This window comes from Amblyomma americanum, chromosome 1 (genome assembly GCF_052857255.1).
Source record: "Amblyomma americanum isolate KBUSLIRL-KWMA chromosome 1, ASM5285725v1, whole genome shotgun sequence".
Classification (NCBI taxonomy): Eukaryota; Metazoa; Arthropoda; class Arachnida; order Ixodida; family Ixodidae; genus Amblyomma; species Amblyomma americanum.
In genome coordinates this window covers 523,085,742-523,102,132 of record NC_135497.1, presented here as the reverse complement: position 1 = coordinate 523,102,132, position 16,391 = coordinate 523,085,742, and the positions used below count along the sequence as shown (strand labels likewise).

Below are 16,391 nucleotides of genomic sequence, written 5' to 3'. Positions count from 1 at the left end.
CATCTGTTAATGTAATCTGAAACACCCTTTTGGACAGAATAGACGGTGTGATTGAGGTTTTATCGCAAATAACGAGAGCGGACGTGATTACTTGGTGTACATAAACTGCGTGAAGAGACAGGCGACGAGAAAGAAAAGAGGTATAGCTTAGATTTAAAAAAGCAAAAAAAAAAGTAAAAACACATTACCTTCTGAAGCCGTGAAGCTAGCGTGACTAGCTTTTTATGGTTGTAAATTGTTTTGTCGTTTTACTGTGCTTTCGAGTTTTTTGCACCTAAGGCTCCTGCGTACGTTTTTGCATATAAACATTGCCTTCATTCAATAAAAGTATCGGAAGTTGTTACCAGTCGCAATTACACTTGTTTCTCTTTGCTTTTCCTTCGCTACCTCAAACACGCGTTGGCAGGCCGCATGACCATTCTTGAGGCCGGCATGTCTACCTTACTGTGGATAAAACGTACAGGATTTTTCGGTCTCTCACGAATCATTGTATTGATAAACTGTGTTGCTTGGACCTGTGTTATCCTACTTTGTTTGCCTCATGAGTCATACATAAAACACTCGAGGAACACATATTTCGCATGTATTTTCACTCATTGTTCCACATTTTTTTTATCTTTATAGCAACACTTTTATCCCATCTTGAACCAAAGAGGCTACAGCACACGAGCGCAAAGATCACGCTAGTATTTTAGAGCCTTTTTTGGTAAAATGTATGACCGAGCTCCAAGTTTTTGCTTCAAAAGTTTCCGGCTCCAAACATGAGGCTCGTTCTTGGCTCTTGATTTTCCTTTTGCACTGAGGCAGAAGTCTGACACCTTCGCGTCGTCCTTTACTTCCCTCTTATCGTCCTGTCATCTTCCTCTGACGCATCCACCAAGCATTCTGGAATCGTGGCGCTCGTTTCGCCCCTCGCTGTTCCTTCAAGTCTCACAAAGACGCCTTTTCTCCCAACCGAGCCGGTTTCTTGGAAGAGCGCTCGTCCCTCCCGCGCAATGCGCTGTTTTCCTCACGCCAGCTACGCGCGGCAGCGCGCTTTTACCCTCTATGTATTTCCCTCTCGCCACTTTCAGCTGCGTTTCTTTTGCTACAACAGAATTCACCCGCTCCCCCCCCCCCCCCCCTCCTTTCCAAGAAACAAAAAAAGAGAATGAGCCGATCCCCTCGTTGTGTGCTCGTCTCCACGGCTTAGCGCGATCCACTGCAATGCCGCAGCTTCGACGTACTTGGCCTCTGGCTGGCACGATGGAGAATAGCCACACAACCAGTGCGCCGGAAAGCATATGCAGTACACTCGAGTTGACGCCGTTCGTACTCTGCACAAGCGAAAATCCACACCTGAAGCATTATGACAACTCCGACGTAATAAGAAGCCTCGCCTGCAAGATCCTGTTTGTAGGTACCGCCTTTCTTTTCATCGTTAAATGCATTCAAAAATTAATATTTCTGGTTGTAATTGTTTCTTTGTGAACGCGCCTTTTTTTCGTGCAGAAAAAGAAAAAGCCTCAAAGGGCTAGTACGACTTGTGTGCGCTAACTATCATTGCGAAATTTCCAGCTTGAAGCGTGCACCAAGGAATGCAACCCCAATGGTGGGAACTATTTTTCATCTTTTAGAGAATGCATTGACCGAACGTTGAGCACCTTTTAGCGCCGTGGGGTGTCATTGTGGCCCGACACATGCTGTGTTCGTGAAGATGTTGGTTGTCTATCGTTGGTTGTCTATCGGAAGACGTTGGTTGTCTATCGTAATCAGACATGCTCCTTCTTTCACTGCAGCAGGCCAGTCAGAAAATGTGTAACAGTTCCACACCATTTTTCATTCGCTTGCCCACTTGCAGAGGTACCAGAAAATGTGGAATTCCTGGTTCCAACTGATTTTGCCCAAGTTGCCTCTGAATTAAAAATCCATGCACTCTCAAAGGAGTGTTGTGTAGTTTTGAAGTAAGAGTTCCCTCTCCCATGTTACATGCACGAGAGTGACATAAACTGCTTGTTTTTTTCGAAACAAGAACGCCCTCAGTCCCCGGCATTCAGCCCATTTCGCTAAACTATGCAAGCCGTCTTTGCATGGAATATTTTAGTCCATATAGAGATAAAGCTTCGTTCAAACTTGTTTAGACGTTAATCGAGGGGAGATGCTAACACCTGTAGCATAACACTGCTCAAATAAAAAGGCAAAAAAACGGCTGGTTATTCATACATACGTAAAACGGCTCGTTATTCATACATACGTAACTGTGATAATAAAGCTAAATATACATTCATTTGTCTTCAGTACTAAATTTAACATCTTCTTTGTGAATTTTAATATGTTTATTTCGGGTTTTGAGACGGTGCATAAAGATTAGAAATCGGCCATTCACTGCATGATAAACATGATGAATTTCATCACACATTTTGCAATTAATTTGGCGATAGTTCTTAAGCATCATTTACAAATCATTTTATAGAAAGGTTTGCGAGTATCTTCCCGCGCACTGTGCGCCGCAAAAGCTAATAATTTTTGCCTTTTCCTGCTATGGTCATACTTATGCTGATAGCCACAATGTCTATCCCTTTACAGCTTCGACGTATTGCGAGGTCATCGTGCAAAAGCTGGACGAGGAACTTGTTTTAAGGGTCTGCAAAAGTTCTCTTTCATTACAAGCGCCCTGAGTAGTTCCGATACGATTCGTGATTTCACCAGAGGACAGCCCCACGAATCACTTTGTGGGTGTCTTAGCTATGCAACGTCAGCTTCCCAAGCTTCGTAGCCCGAGCGGAATACTCAGAACGTTAGCAAACATGATAATAAATGGTGCTTCAAAGAAATGTGTCCGGTAGAAATTTTTGAATCACTTAATTATTTTCAAGTGATACACTTTATCAATACAGATTCCAGTATTATTTGAAAGTTTCATTACTTACAACAAATCGCATATTACAATACAAAAAGGTCCCACGGTATTAAAAAACACAAACGGGACCTCAAATTGCATGCGATAACTCTTCACTTGTGTTGTTGGGAAAGCCAATGGTTTGCCATGTTGAAAATGCCTATAAGCAGCCACCCGATGCCAATAACTGAAAAGCCACCATTCCTGCATACTGGGAAGTGCACAGGCCCGTTGTTGGCAGTCAGAGTGTCTGAACGTCGGCCCATTACAGGCGCGAATGATAAGCCATACTTGGAAAATGTAGTAATGTGCCCAAAGTCCACTGAAGGACCAATTTTGGAGCTAATTTTCGCTAATATTACGCCATTATCATCATCATCAGCCTTACTACACCCACTGCAGGGCAAAGGCCTCTCCCATGTCTCTCCAATTAACCCAATCCTTTGCCAGCTGCATCCACCCTTTGCCTGCAAACTTCTTAATCTCATCCGCCCACCTAACCTTCTGCCGCCCCCTTACTTTTTCTTGGAATCCACTCCGTTACCCTTAAGGACCAGCGGTTATCTTGCCTTCGCATTACATGCCCTGCCCAAGCCCATTTTTTTGTCTTGATTTCGACTAGGATGTCATTAACCCGTGTTTGTTCCCTCACCCACTCTGCCCGCTTCCGATTAACGTTACACCTATCATTTTTCTTTCCATGGCTCGCTGCGTTGTCCTTAACTTAAGCTGAACTCTTTTCGTTAGCCTCCACATTTCTGCCCCGTAGGTGAGTACCGGTAAGATTATGCTGTTGTACACTTTCCTCTTGAGGGAAATTGGTAAACTGCCACTCATGATCTGCGAGAGTTTGAAATATGCGCTCCACCCCATTCTTATCCTTCTAGTTATCTCCCTCTCATGATCCGGATCAGCTGTCAATACCTGCCCTAAGTAGACGTATTCCGTCACAATTTCTAGGCTCTCGCTGCCAATTGTGAACTGTTGTTCCCTTGCTAGGCTGTTGAACATTACTTTGGTTTTCTGCATGTTAATTTTTAGACCCATCGATCTGCTCTGCCTGTCTAACTCATTGATCATGATTTGCAGTTCACCTCCTGAGTGACTCAGCAAGGCAATGTCATCAGCAAATCGCAGATTATTTAGGTATTCTCCATTTATTCTTATTCCCAACTGTTCCCAATTCAGGACTCGAAATACCTCCTGTAAACATGCGGTGAACAGCATTGGCGAGATCGTGTCTCCTTGCTTGACGCCCTTCCTTATTGGAATTTTATTGCTGACTTTATGGAGGACTATAGCAGCTGTGCAGTTGCTATACATATCTTCCAGTATTTTGACTGAAGGCTCTTCTACCCCCTGATTACGCAATGCCTGTATGACTGCTGAGGTTTCCACTGAGTCGAATGCTTTCTCGTAATCAATGAAAGCTATATATAGAGGTTCGTTATATTCTGCGCATTTCTCTATCACCTGATTTATAGTGTGAATATGATCTATTGTGGAATATCCTTTACGAAAGCCTGCCTGATCATTTGGTTGATTAAAGTCTAATGTTGCCCTGACTCTATTAGCGATTATCTTAGTAAATACTTTGTAGGCAACGGATAGTAAGCTGATCGGCCTGTAATTTTTCAAGTCCTTGGCGTCTCCCTTCTTATGAATTAAGACAATGTTTACATTCTTCCAAGCTTCTGGTACAGTCGAGGTCATAAGGCATTGCGTATACAGGGTGGCTAGTTTTTCTAGCACGATGTCTCCTCCATCCTTCAACAGATATACTGTTACCTGATCCTCCCCAGCTGCTTTTCCCCTTTTCATTGCTTCTAACGCTTTCATTACTTCATCTTTCGTTACTGGTGGGATGACGCATTGCTGTGCACTGCTGTCTTTCTCATTAACGCTCTGATTACATTGGCTACTGTACAGGTCTGTGTAGAACTCCTCGGCTACGTTAACTATCTTATCTATATTGCTAATGGCATTGCCCTGCTTGTCTCTTAATGCATAGATCTGGTTTTTACCTATGCCTAGTTTCCTCTTCACTGTTTCTAGGCTACCTCCATTCTTTATAGCATGCTCGATTCTCTCCATATTAAACTTCCTTATGTCGGCTACCTTGCGCTTATTTATTAACTTTGATAGCTCCGTTAGTTCTATTCTATCGGTAGGGTTAGATGCCCGCATGTTTGGTGCTTCTTAATCAGATCTTTCGTCACCTGAGATAGCTTCCCGGTATCCTTTCGAACTGTCCTACCGCCTAGTTCTACTGCGCACTCCGTAATTATTGATGTCAGATTATCGTGCATTGAATGAACATCAAGATCATCTTCCTCAGTTAAAGCCGAATATCTGTTTTGCAGCGCTATCCTAAACTCCTGTGCTTTCCCTCTTACGGCTAACTCGTTAATGGTCTTCTTCTTCACTAGCTTCTTCTGTTCCTTCTTCAAGCCTAAGCTAATTCTAGACCTTACCATTCTGTGGTCGCTGCAACGCAATTTTCCGAGGACGGCCACATCCTGAATGATGCCAGGTTTAGCGCATAGTATGAAGTCGATTTCATTTTTAATCTCACCATTGGGGCTCTTCCAGGTCCACTTCCTGTTTTCTCGTTTGCGAAAGAAGGTATTCATGATCCGTAAATTATTTCTATCCGCGAATTCGACTAATAACTCTCCCCTGCTATTTCTAGAGCCTATCCCATAGTCACCTACCGCGTGGTCGTCAGCCTGCTTCTTGCCCACCTTCGCATTGAAGTCGCCCATCAGTACAGTGTACTGCAATTTTACTTTATTCATTGCCGATTCTACGTCCTCATAGAAACTTTCAACGGTCTGGTCATCATGGCTGGATGTGGGGGCGTAGGCCTGCACCACTTTCAGCTTGTACCACCTATTCAGCCTAATTACAATAGCTGCTACCCTCTCGTTAATACTGTAGAACTCCTCTACGTTGCCAGCTATATCCTTATTAATGAGGAATCCCACACCTAGTTCTCGTCTATCCTCTAACCCACGATAGCACAGTATGTGTCCGTCCTTTTGTACTGTATACGCCTCACCTGTCCTCCTAACTTCGCTAAGCCCTATCACATCCCATTTAATTCCCGATAGTTCCTCAAACAGCACTGCTAGGCTAGCCTCACTAGCTAAAGTTCTAGCGTTAAACGTTGCCAGGTTCAGATTCCAATGGCGGCCTCTCCGGACGCAGCGATGGCGTAGAGGTAGAACATCCGCCTCGCGTGCAAGAGGACCGGGGTTCAAATCCTGGTGCCGCGCAATTCTCCACCGGGTTAAAAAAAAAATCCGCGAGTCGATGGAATTGCATAACCAGGCCTGGAGTGCGGCCTGATCTCGGTAACAAGAACCGACAACGCACTCTCTCACCAGAGCAGGATTTGGCCAACCTGGTGTAGTACTTGGCCACAACCTTCTATGATCATACTAATTAATCCATAAGCCGTAGCAAATATTTGACAAAAGCAGTTCAGCTGACAAGAACTGAATCGACAGCAAAACAGAATGTGTACCTTGGCTAAGGTTGTGAAGCAATGTTAACTGCAGACTATTGGAGAGAGCACAACGCGCCGCCTGTGCCAATTTTAGCACAGCAGCGAAGGCGCAGTCTACTTTGCTAGCAGGCAACGACAGCTCGAATGGTACTGCCGCGTTCTTTGAAACCCTTGCAGCTTCGATGCAGTGCATATGAAAGGTTTGAAAAGACATGAAAATCACAAAATATTAGAAACATTGTATGGTGTCACGTCGAAAACTGATACATCGGCAATGAAGGACGCCGTAGTGAAAGGCTTCGGATTAGTTCAGACGGGCTCTATCGCATAGCACACGGGCGCCTTTCGCGCTCAGCCGCCATCGAAACGCGGCCGCCGCGTCCCGGATTAAACCGGGTCCTCCGACTCGGTAGCTGAGTGCCGTAACGACTACGCCCCCGCAGCTGGTGTAGAAGTGCTGCAAGTCCTCCGAGGATTAGCATAAATGAAGCTCTTCGCTATCGCAGCCAATCTGCTAAAATGAGCGCAGCACTGCGTCCGTTTACGTAATACTAGGCTACGATTGCTGGTGGTCCATATATTCAGCGCCTGGTAGCGTGAAACCTCTCGAAAATCTGTACCGTAACATATGTTAGGGATAATTTTTGCACCCGAGTAACAACAGGAGAGCTTTTCAACGAGTGAATCAAGCGTCCTAAACTTCTGCGCGAACCGATGACGCACGCCGAAACTTTCACATTTGCAACACTTTTTCGCCTTTATTCAAATACGAAACGTCGAGCATGAACATAATAATGTTCGTACAGCATGCTCAACTTTTCACGGTTCTATTCGCGCGTAATAACAGATGAAGGGTCGAATTCAAGCTTGTAAATTCCAAATTTCAAGCCGTTAAATCAAAGCGCTGCACACACGCATCTCGTCGAACGAGTCGGAAGTTGGAGTACCCAGCATGCGTTGCGCCCGGTTAAGATTGGACACCACCTATTTTTACGCTCTTTACGCAAATGTTTTTAACATAAAGAAATAAAAATAATTGAACAGCTAACTTTATATCAAAACATAAAAATAATATCATTCGTGTGGCCACTTTTTTTTTCAGTCTATGCTCCCATTCCACCCGTTATTCCCATGGTCAGCGCCAGTAAAATATGGCAGCTTCCATAAATTTTCTCTTTTTTCAGTAGCATGCACAGGTAGTGTGTAAGTGGTTGAAGTTCTGTGTTCTTACAACTAGCTATTCGCCTGTGTGCTCGTGACCAAGATCTGCAAGGATGTCTTAGTTCGCAAAAGCAGTGAAGGCCAGCGAGAGAGTTCCTAAAGAGCGGAAGCAGGTAACCGAACGTGTACTATAAATTCTCTCCGCAAGCCGGGAAGCACGACGACGTCAAACATATGCGATTGTTGATGCTGTTAACGACTTGCGTGGTTTTTGTGCGTTTCAGCCTGAGGCCAGGTGCCACTTTGGTGTTATAGAAAAGAAGAAAGATGACAACCTCGGAGCCAGGTGAAGTCTTTTGATATCGTTTCCGGCCTGTTGATGTTGACGTCCTGAAGCTGTTCTTTCTTTACCTGTGCGTTTCCATATTCTTTTGTGACAGAGAATATCAGAACAATCAATTGAGGTTAAAGCGATTGCGCCAGCGAGCGCTTACAAGAAACCCAGATGAATTGTACATGCACATGGTCAACTCTCAGCTCGATGTAAGTCCCTAGACCTCAAAGCTTTTTGAAAACAGTGTTCACGGTGCGCTTGTCTTGATTCTCTGGTAAATCTGCAGGGAGGTGAACACCACGACAAAGTTAAGGACGAGGAGTTCACGCCAGCTCAGCTTAAGCTCTTGATGACACAGGATCTGAAGTACGTCACCACAAAGCGTCTGTCAGAAGCCAAGGTATATCTCAAACTTGTCATATCTTGTACACTCTGGGTCATTCCACTCATCGCTGCTCATTGCAGCGTTATTTGACAAATGGTCATTGGTGTTTTGTCTTCTTTTTATTGTAAAAAATTGCGAGACTAAAAGCAAATCTACACCTTCTCGATGATGACAGCGGGCACGTAAACACCCACACGTTCAGTGTTGACTCCAAAAATGAAGGTATTTCAAAAATTTTCTCTCCTTCTCTGCTGATTCTCAACAGACGTTGAAAGGGCCCTTGCCCATCGGTTAAAACTGCAGTATATTTGCAGAAAGTGATTTGCTACCTTTGACGGCATACTGCATGGCCTTCAGAAAAGGAAAACCTTGTGAATGCATGCTGTTTAAGATCCACTACAATGACTCATTTCACCGATTATAATCAGTACATTGCCAGACCAGTCATTGTGTAGGTGTTATTGTGCACCAGATGAAAAAAATATGCATTCTGAAGAACTGCGCCCTCAATCTCAAAACACTCGAACGAAGGGCACGAGCCTTTCACGTAACATGAAATGTTTCAATTCAGCTTTGATCAACATGTATACGCTACTACTTACATAAACTTCACAAGCTTCCGCGTGCTACTCATTCATTCTCTGCTTTCTAGCTCGCAACTATGATTTTGCTGAAAAGCTTAGAAACCACTCTTCCCTGTTGGGTCGAGAGTTCAAGCTATCGAAACTGGTGACTCTCCACAAGGAATGCATAGCCGATATTCCAGAGGATGTGATTAAGGCAAGTATTAGGTGCTGTAAATCTACAGCCATGAGTAATGTCACAAAAAATGAGTTGGCTATTGTACATGCTCATACTGCCTTATGACAAGAAGGAGGTTTCAGTATAGTTGTGCTGCATGCAACAATATGTGGCTCTTCTATAGATTTATACGTGGAATACAGACAGCTGGTAAAGTTCTGAGAGAGATTTTATTACTGATTCAGAGAGGACTCCAAACACTGTTTTCGCCCGTCCCGGAGTCCTTTTTTATACTTCTCGCTATCTTTTGAGGCTTTCGTATTTTAGCGGCAGTTTTTGATACATCAATGAAACTGAAACGCCACTTCTGGGTGGTTTTGTTGCTCAAGAGATGAGGAATCTGCATTTGAAGCCCTTCACAGAAAGTAAAGCACTGAATCAGAATGTTTTATTGGGCAAGCATTGACAATTTTGCATGTTCTATGACAGGCTTTCTTTTATACTTTCCAGTTTTCTGGTATTGGGAGGCGGGGGATGAGGAAGGAAAAGTCGCAGACAAAAGGAAATGAGAGCAGCTTTGTAGAATGGATCCCTTATATATCGTAGCATGCTTGATTCGACTCATGCCTGAATATCTGTCTTGTAAATTCATATGCATTGTTGAATGAACCAAACAACTAAACAACATGAACTAAACAACACAGAAGCCGATATAACAGATCACTACCCTATTTTCATACAGTTGGATAACTTTGTTAACTATGTTAGGCATACTCAGTTCATTAAAAAAACATTGGACTCTGCATTATTCCTTGAACGGGTTGCTATTATTGACTAGTCAGTGGTTAAGGCTCTTGATGCCGATGTTGCATTCAACCAGTTCTTTCTTATTATCTCTAATATTATCGCCGAGTGTTCTTCTATATATAATTGCAATAAGAAGTTTTCAACTCCGAATAATCCCTGGATGACTTCTGGCCTTTTAAGCAGTTTGAGAAAGAAAGATAACCTATATAGAAAATGCAAAAAGCAACCATTCAACTTAAGGCTTTTAGCGTGTTATAAGAAATATTCTAATGTATTAAGTTTGCTCCTTAGAACAGCGAAGAGAAATTACTATGAAAGAGAAATAAATCACGCTGGAAATAACTTTCATAAACAATGGAAAGGTATTAATTCCTTCCTAAACAGAAACAACTCGAAAGCTCCCATATCAACAATTACTTCCGGTAAGGTAACATGTACCAATCCCTCAGACATTGCTGAAGCCTTTATTGATTCATTTGCTGTAGCCTCAGGAGTACTAAATACTGCCGCTAATCAAACATTACAACGATATCCCCATAGCATTTTCCTTTTCCTTGTCACCCCTGATGAAATCGGCAAAATAATACGCAACCTAAAAGACGCCAGTTCAGGTCTCGATAATATACAATCATCCCATATTAATTTATATGCGCATCTTATTTGCGATGTCTTCGCCCTTATTGTCTGTCTGGTCTTGAAATCGGGCACTTTTCCTACTGCATTGAAAAAGGCAAAGCTAATTCCAGTCTTCAAAAAGGCAGATAAACAAATCATTTCTGATTACCGCCCAAACGCTATTTTATCATTTTTCAGTTAAATTATTAAAAAAGCCATTGTTATCCGAATAAACAATTACTTAACAAAATTTGACATTTTCTAACCTAACCAGTTCGGTTTAAGAATGGGATTTTCCACCGAATTAACTGTGATCGCTCTAACCGATAAAATTAAATCCTACATCGACGCAGGTAACTTTGCAATTGCATTATTTATTAACCTTTCCAATGCTTTTGATTCCCTCTACCATGCTATTTTATACAATAAGCTTGACGCTGTCGGCATTACTGGGCTTGCACTTTCGCTAATCATAAGCTATTTATTCAATAGAAAACAAGCACTGTTCATCTCTGGAACATACTCAAAATTCAATACTACTAATGTTGGAGTTCCGCAAGGTTCCCTTCTTGGCCCTCTTCTATTTTTATTATATATCAATGACATCCCTAGGTGTCTTTATAATTCGAACTGTTTTCTTTATGCTGACGACACAATAATCTTAACCTCAAATTCACATATAAATAAAGTGGTCGATAAACTTAACATTGATGCACAGAATGTAATCGATTGGTGCAGAAATAATATGCTGTTCATTATGCATCCAAATCCAGCTTTATAGTGCTTAGGTAACCTCAAAAAAGTCTTTGCTAAAATCCGTCTGTTAGCATAGGCTCAAACTCAATCCTTTCAGCTGATCACGTATCCTTTTTAGGCGTAGTACTGGACAAACATCTTAAATTTCATCCCCACATCTCATCTATTTCTCGAAAAATGGCGTATGGTATTAGAGTATTAATAAAGTTCACCTGTATTTCCATGTTCCCATTCTTGTTTCCCTCTATTACTCGTTCATCCACTCCTATATTCAGTATTTCATTTCATCTTGGGGAAACACGTATCATTCGCATTTATCTTCTCTGCAAACTACTCAAAATCAAGCAATTCGAATTATCACTTATAGTTACAAGTCTGCAAATGCCCCTCGTCTGCTTCTATCATACAATATTTTATCAGTGCCCAAAATAATCGACTACAATTTATGTACCCTTATGTACAAATCTGTTAGAAATCTACTTCCTTTTTCGTTAACTAGCAGTGATCAAAATCCGCGTCGCAACGACACGCGTTTTGCTAATAAAATTAACGTTTTACTCCCTAATCCTAACACTAATTATGGAGAGCAAACAGTTCGTTTCACTGCCACCACTTTATGGAACTCATTACCAGTTTGCATTAAGCAATCACCTAATATATGTGCCTTTAAATCCGCTCTCCGTCAGTTTTTACAATCCCCCTAATAGTATTTTACTTGGTATATGTACTAGTTTTGTCATATATATTATTCAATGAATTGTATTCTGTATTGGTCTGTATGATATTAGGTGTGTAATCATTTTTCATTCAAGTAAGCGTTTGCATTATTTCTCGTATTTCACTCACTGCTCATTTATGATGCCAAACACTAAATTTTTTTGCATTTGCTGTCTGTAATTCACTTTTACATTTGTTCTTACAGGAGGTGCCGTCCACAGTCTCTGACTTTGGGACCTCCTTCAGTATTCCAATGTTTTTCTCTAACTTTGTACCATGAACATGTAATCAACGAACCTTGAACCTTGAACTGCCGGCTGCTATTTTTCTCCAGATTTTTGGTGCACTTGCCAGATTCATTACATGCAGCACAAGACACATGTCCAGTGTGGATAGGTAGCATCCCGTTTCGTTATCTGTCGAGCTACATTATCATTATCTGTCGAGCTACATTTGTGTTGTCTTCGTTCTGAAGGAAGTTATTGTCACATATGCTTGTCATGTAGTTGTAGAGGGGAAATCACTGCTAAAGAACTGAGCATGCTTGACCCTGTTGTTTTTTCAGCTTCTCGTGTATATTCATGCCACTCATGACTCGCAGGTAGTTAGCAAGTTTTATTAGAGTTTGGATGAAACCCACACATGACCTAAAGCCTTGCATGAATTTTCAGTACCCCTGAATAATTCAGGTGGAGTTTTGCACAATCTGCGAGACGTAATTATGCAAAATATATGCATGTATGATAACTTACACATTCTCTTCCTGAATGGTACTTACTCTGTTACAATGAGCTCTTATTTTTGATGTTGCACCCAGTTAAAGACCTTGTTCCTCTCACCACATAAATTTTCTGTGTGCTAATTTGTAGCGAAGCCCCTCCATGGCATCTCCCACCGATCAACTTAGGTAATGCCATTCCTCGCCACTCCTAAACGCTTCGTTTTCTTGCAGATTCTAGTGCAGGGTAAAAGAGTTGCCATGTTCTTCCATCTCAACTTTGTTGCTTTTTCTCATAGCATAATAGGATGTAGACAGACGAAATAATTTGCATCAGAAAAGTACACTCTGGTAAAGCAGCCATTGCAAGTGGCAAAGCAGAGGGAAGGTATTGCATATCAAAGAATCTGGCTACTTAACAAAGCACATTGCAGTGTATCTAGCATAGCTGCGCGGTGTGGCACCTTGTGCTGTGTGGTGTCATAGCACATTAAAGAGTGCCAGATGGCCGAAATGAGCCCCGTTTCCTCCACTACAACAACTCTTGTAGCCAATGTGCAGCTTTTGCGCATTAAACTCTACGTATCACTGGTCTTTTATCCCATATTTGCCTTAAGACTAATTTTTCTCCTTTTTTTGCCGAAAGTCTTGTGTTTATAGTTACTGGATTTCTGCACCTTAATGACCTTCTCTGTACTCTCGTTCAAAGTTGTTCACTATGGCGGGCTTACTTGCAAAAGGAATTTCAGATCAGCTGTACAAGCAATACTTCAGTGATTTGTTTCTTAGGGACCTACATCGTTTTTCACCTTTGCTTACGTGTGCTGGTACCTTTATTTCTAAGACGCAACCCACGAGATGAAGAAAAGCTACCGAGAGCTGACCAAGCGATTTCAGAGACAGAAGGAACTGGAAGTGCTTGAGCAAAAGATGATAATGAAAAAGAATCTTCTTGTAAGTTCATCTGCATCTCATTGTCGTCATGCAGGCTTGAAAAATCTCTCGTGACTTTTTGCAGTAATTCAATCAGTCATAGCAAACTGCCAGTGTTACTTATTTGCAGTGGTACAGCAGGATTTTGTGTACAAATTTAAGCACGCACAGCCTACATGTTGACATGTGTTCTTTTCAGTTCGTGTTTGCGAGCTCCATCTCTTATACTTAGCAGAGAGGAGAGAAATGACCATAAAAACTGGCATATGGTACAGACTCACACACAATACGGCGTGTAATTTAGGGATAGCAAGAACCGAAAATATATTTTCATTCATAGACAATGCGAGTAAGGAAAGGCAGTCAGCATAAAGGCCTTCTGGAAGTAACACAAACCGAACACCGTGCGATTATTTGCGTACACCGGCGTGCCGCATACGATACGTGTAGCCTGAGAAGCAGATACAAAGGCACTACGCCGCGAGCATGATAGACCGGTTCCAGCGTACACGCTGGTGCGCGCGCCTTAGGACTGTGTATCTGAGCTTTCGTGATCGTCAACGTCGGGTGGGCTGTCCTAACAGGTACGCTTGTCAGAGATATCTTTCTATGGAAACACACCTTCGGTACCATGAAACACTTTCGATATATCCCGCATTTCTTTAGATAACAACCGGACAGCTCCTCAGGGATGCTGGCCCTGGCGTCCGCGATCCGCCTGCACAGCTTGGCTGGCGAGGCCCGTGTCCATCGGCCGTAATGCAGGCGCTACCTACCTCATCCAAGCCACGTAGCAGCTCTTGATACGGTGGCGATGCTTTCAGCAGCTGGGATTACTCTCGTTTTGAAAGCAACCGAGTGCAAATATAGCGAAAAAAATCTCGTTATATAAGCGGATTTTTATGGTATAAATGATATAATCTAGACACATCTACATTTGACTAAGCTGTATAAAATAGTTGCCGCGGTGACTCCTTGGTTATGGCGCTCGGCTGCTGACCCGAAAGATGCGGGTTCGATCTCGGCCGCGGCTGTCGAATTTCGATGGAGGCGAAATTTTAGAGGCCCGTGTACTGTGCAATGTCAGTGCCCGTTTAAAAACCGCAGGTGGTCGCAATTTCCAGAGCCCTTGAATACGGAATTCTTCATAGCCTGAGTCGCTTTGGGGCGTTAAACCCTCATAAAGCCAAAGAAACTGTGCAAAAAAAGAAGGTCGCAGTCCTATGTTCTGTATTAAAGAAATTTGCAACTTTTTTTTGTCACCAGGACAAGAAGCCTCCTGTCAAAAATGTAAAAGAAGGAACAAAGGATGCTGCACCAGTCTACCTGTGGAAAAATGAAAGAAAGCGTTAAAGGCACGTGACAGCAGTCACGCTCTGATATATTTGTTATGTATAATCTCCCACAAAGTGCATCAGAGGCAGAAATAAGAAAAAGGAGAGAATATGCATGGGTGCATTCTTATTGAACAAGCTATATGTCTACTTTTGCAGCCATTTCTACTCTCATCAGGAAATCCGCATATTGTTACCTGTCTTCTTCACTCATAACCAAGAGAAGAGAAAATGAGGACTGAGCCTTTTTCTAAAGATTTCTTATTTTGTGACAGGGCTATATTTAACGGAAATTTCCGAATCCTAGTACACGTCGCCGGCATCTCATACCCTTACTTTCCATTACAGCCTGTCGTTTTCTGCTTGAAAAACGTGAATATGTTGTGCATTGCTCGCGAGGTTCGAGGTCTTGGTTCACATCATGAAATCCCGTCATTGTTACTATGAATCTTAAGTAGGTGTGCTGGTTGGACCATCTTGATCCATCTGCCACTGTTGTCATCTTTTGCCTGTAACCTTTGCTTCGCCCATTAACTGACACAAAGCTGAAAGGTGTGTTGTAGCGAACGAGTCTTCAAATATGAGTAGACTGACAACTAAATGAAAGGCTTACTTGATAGAAAGCGCCATCATATGCACCAGATTTAAATGTGCACTTCCTTGACTGCACCTGATATAGTACAAGTAGTTCGTTTGTTTTCGAGTTTAATTTTTCTGGAATTCAGGGTAGTTTTAAAATAGGGCAATAGTTTTCCAGCTAGCATTTCGGCACAAATCGAGGTATTTAGAACAAGTTTTAATAATTCAGGTTTTATTGAGTCACACTTTACAGCCGGAACCAAATTAATAAAGTAAGCACTCTTTCTTTGTGTGGGACATAAATGTTCTTCTTGTGCATTGTTTTGCCAACCATTTATATTGAACTTATTTCGCTGCATACAGTATCATCTACCGCGCACCACTAGCGCCTCCGTGCAAGCCGTGGTTATCTTTGTCTCTTCACTGCGAAAACATTTGTTCAACATAACACCTATATTTTCGAATGCAGGAGAGCTTGGGACCAGGACGTTGTTAGCGTGGGTAGTACTTTGTACTGTGATGCCAATAAGAAGCCCTGTCAAGTCCCTTATTTTGGCTTCTCGTTTTCAGAACTTACTTTTCAAGCGTACCCTCCAATAAGCACCGTCACAAATAAAAAGAACTAAAAGAAGAATGAAATGATCAGTGGAATTTGCAAACAGTCCTCTGGAAGAAGCATAAGACATCTGCTAAATTTCTTGCTCTGTCTTCTGCTTTGTGCATCGCGAAACAAAATTAACCAGGAAAATAATTATCGTGTAGAGTTTGGGTTTAAGGCGGTGTGAGACTATTTTAGTAAAAAAAATTCAGTTTTGAGATTCTGCGACAATCTGATAGATAATTTATTTTTTATAGCGAAATACACTTGGGTGTTAGAGATTTCAAGAATCAGTTTTTGATCCTTTTTTTCATCACAATGACC

At 42.2% G+C, this 16,391-nt stretch overlaps 1 pseudogene across 1 annotated transcript; it reads left to right on the top strand.

The window, feature by feature from the left end:
* The first annotated feature begins 7,663 nt into the window (after positions 1-7,663).
* Positions 7,664-14,909, top strand: LOC144107292 (putative U3 small nucleolar RNA-associated protein 11; annotated as a pseudogene). Its single transcript, XR_013309254.1, has 8 exons — positions 7,664-7,723; positions 7,835-7,896; positions 7,991-8,093; positions 8,171-8,282; positions 8,396-8,491; positions 8,922-9,053; positions 13,468-13,577; positions 14,823-14,909. The product of XR_013309254.1 is annotated as a putative U3 small nucleolar RNA-associated protein 11 (transcript).
* The last annotated feature ends 1,482 nt before the right edge of the window (positions 14,910-16,391 follow it).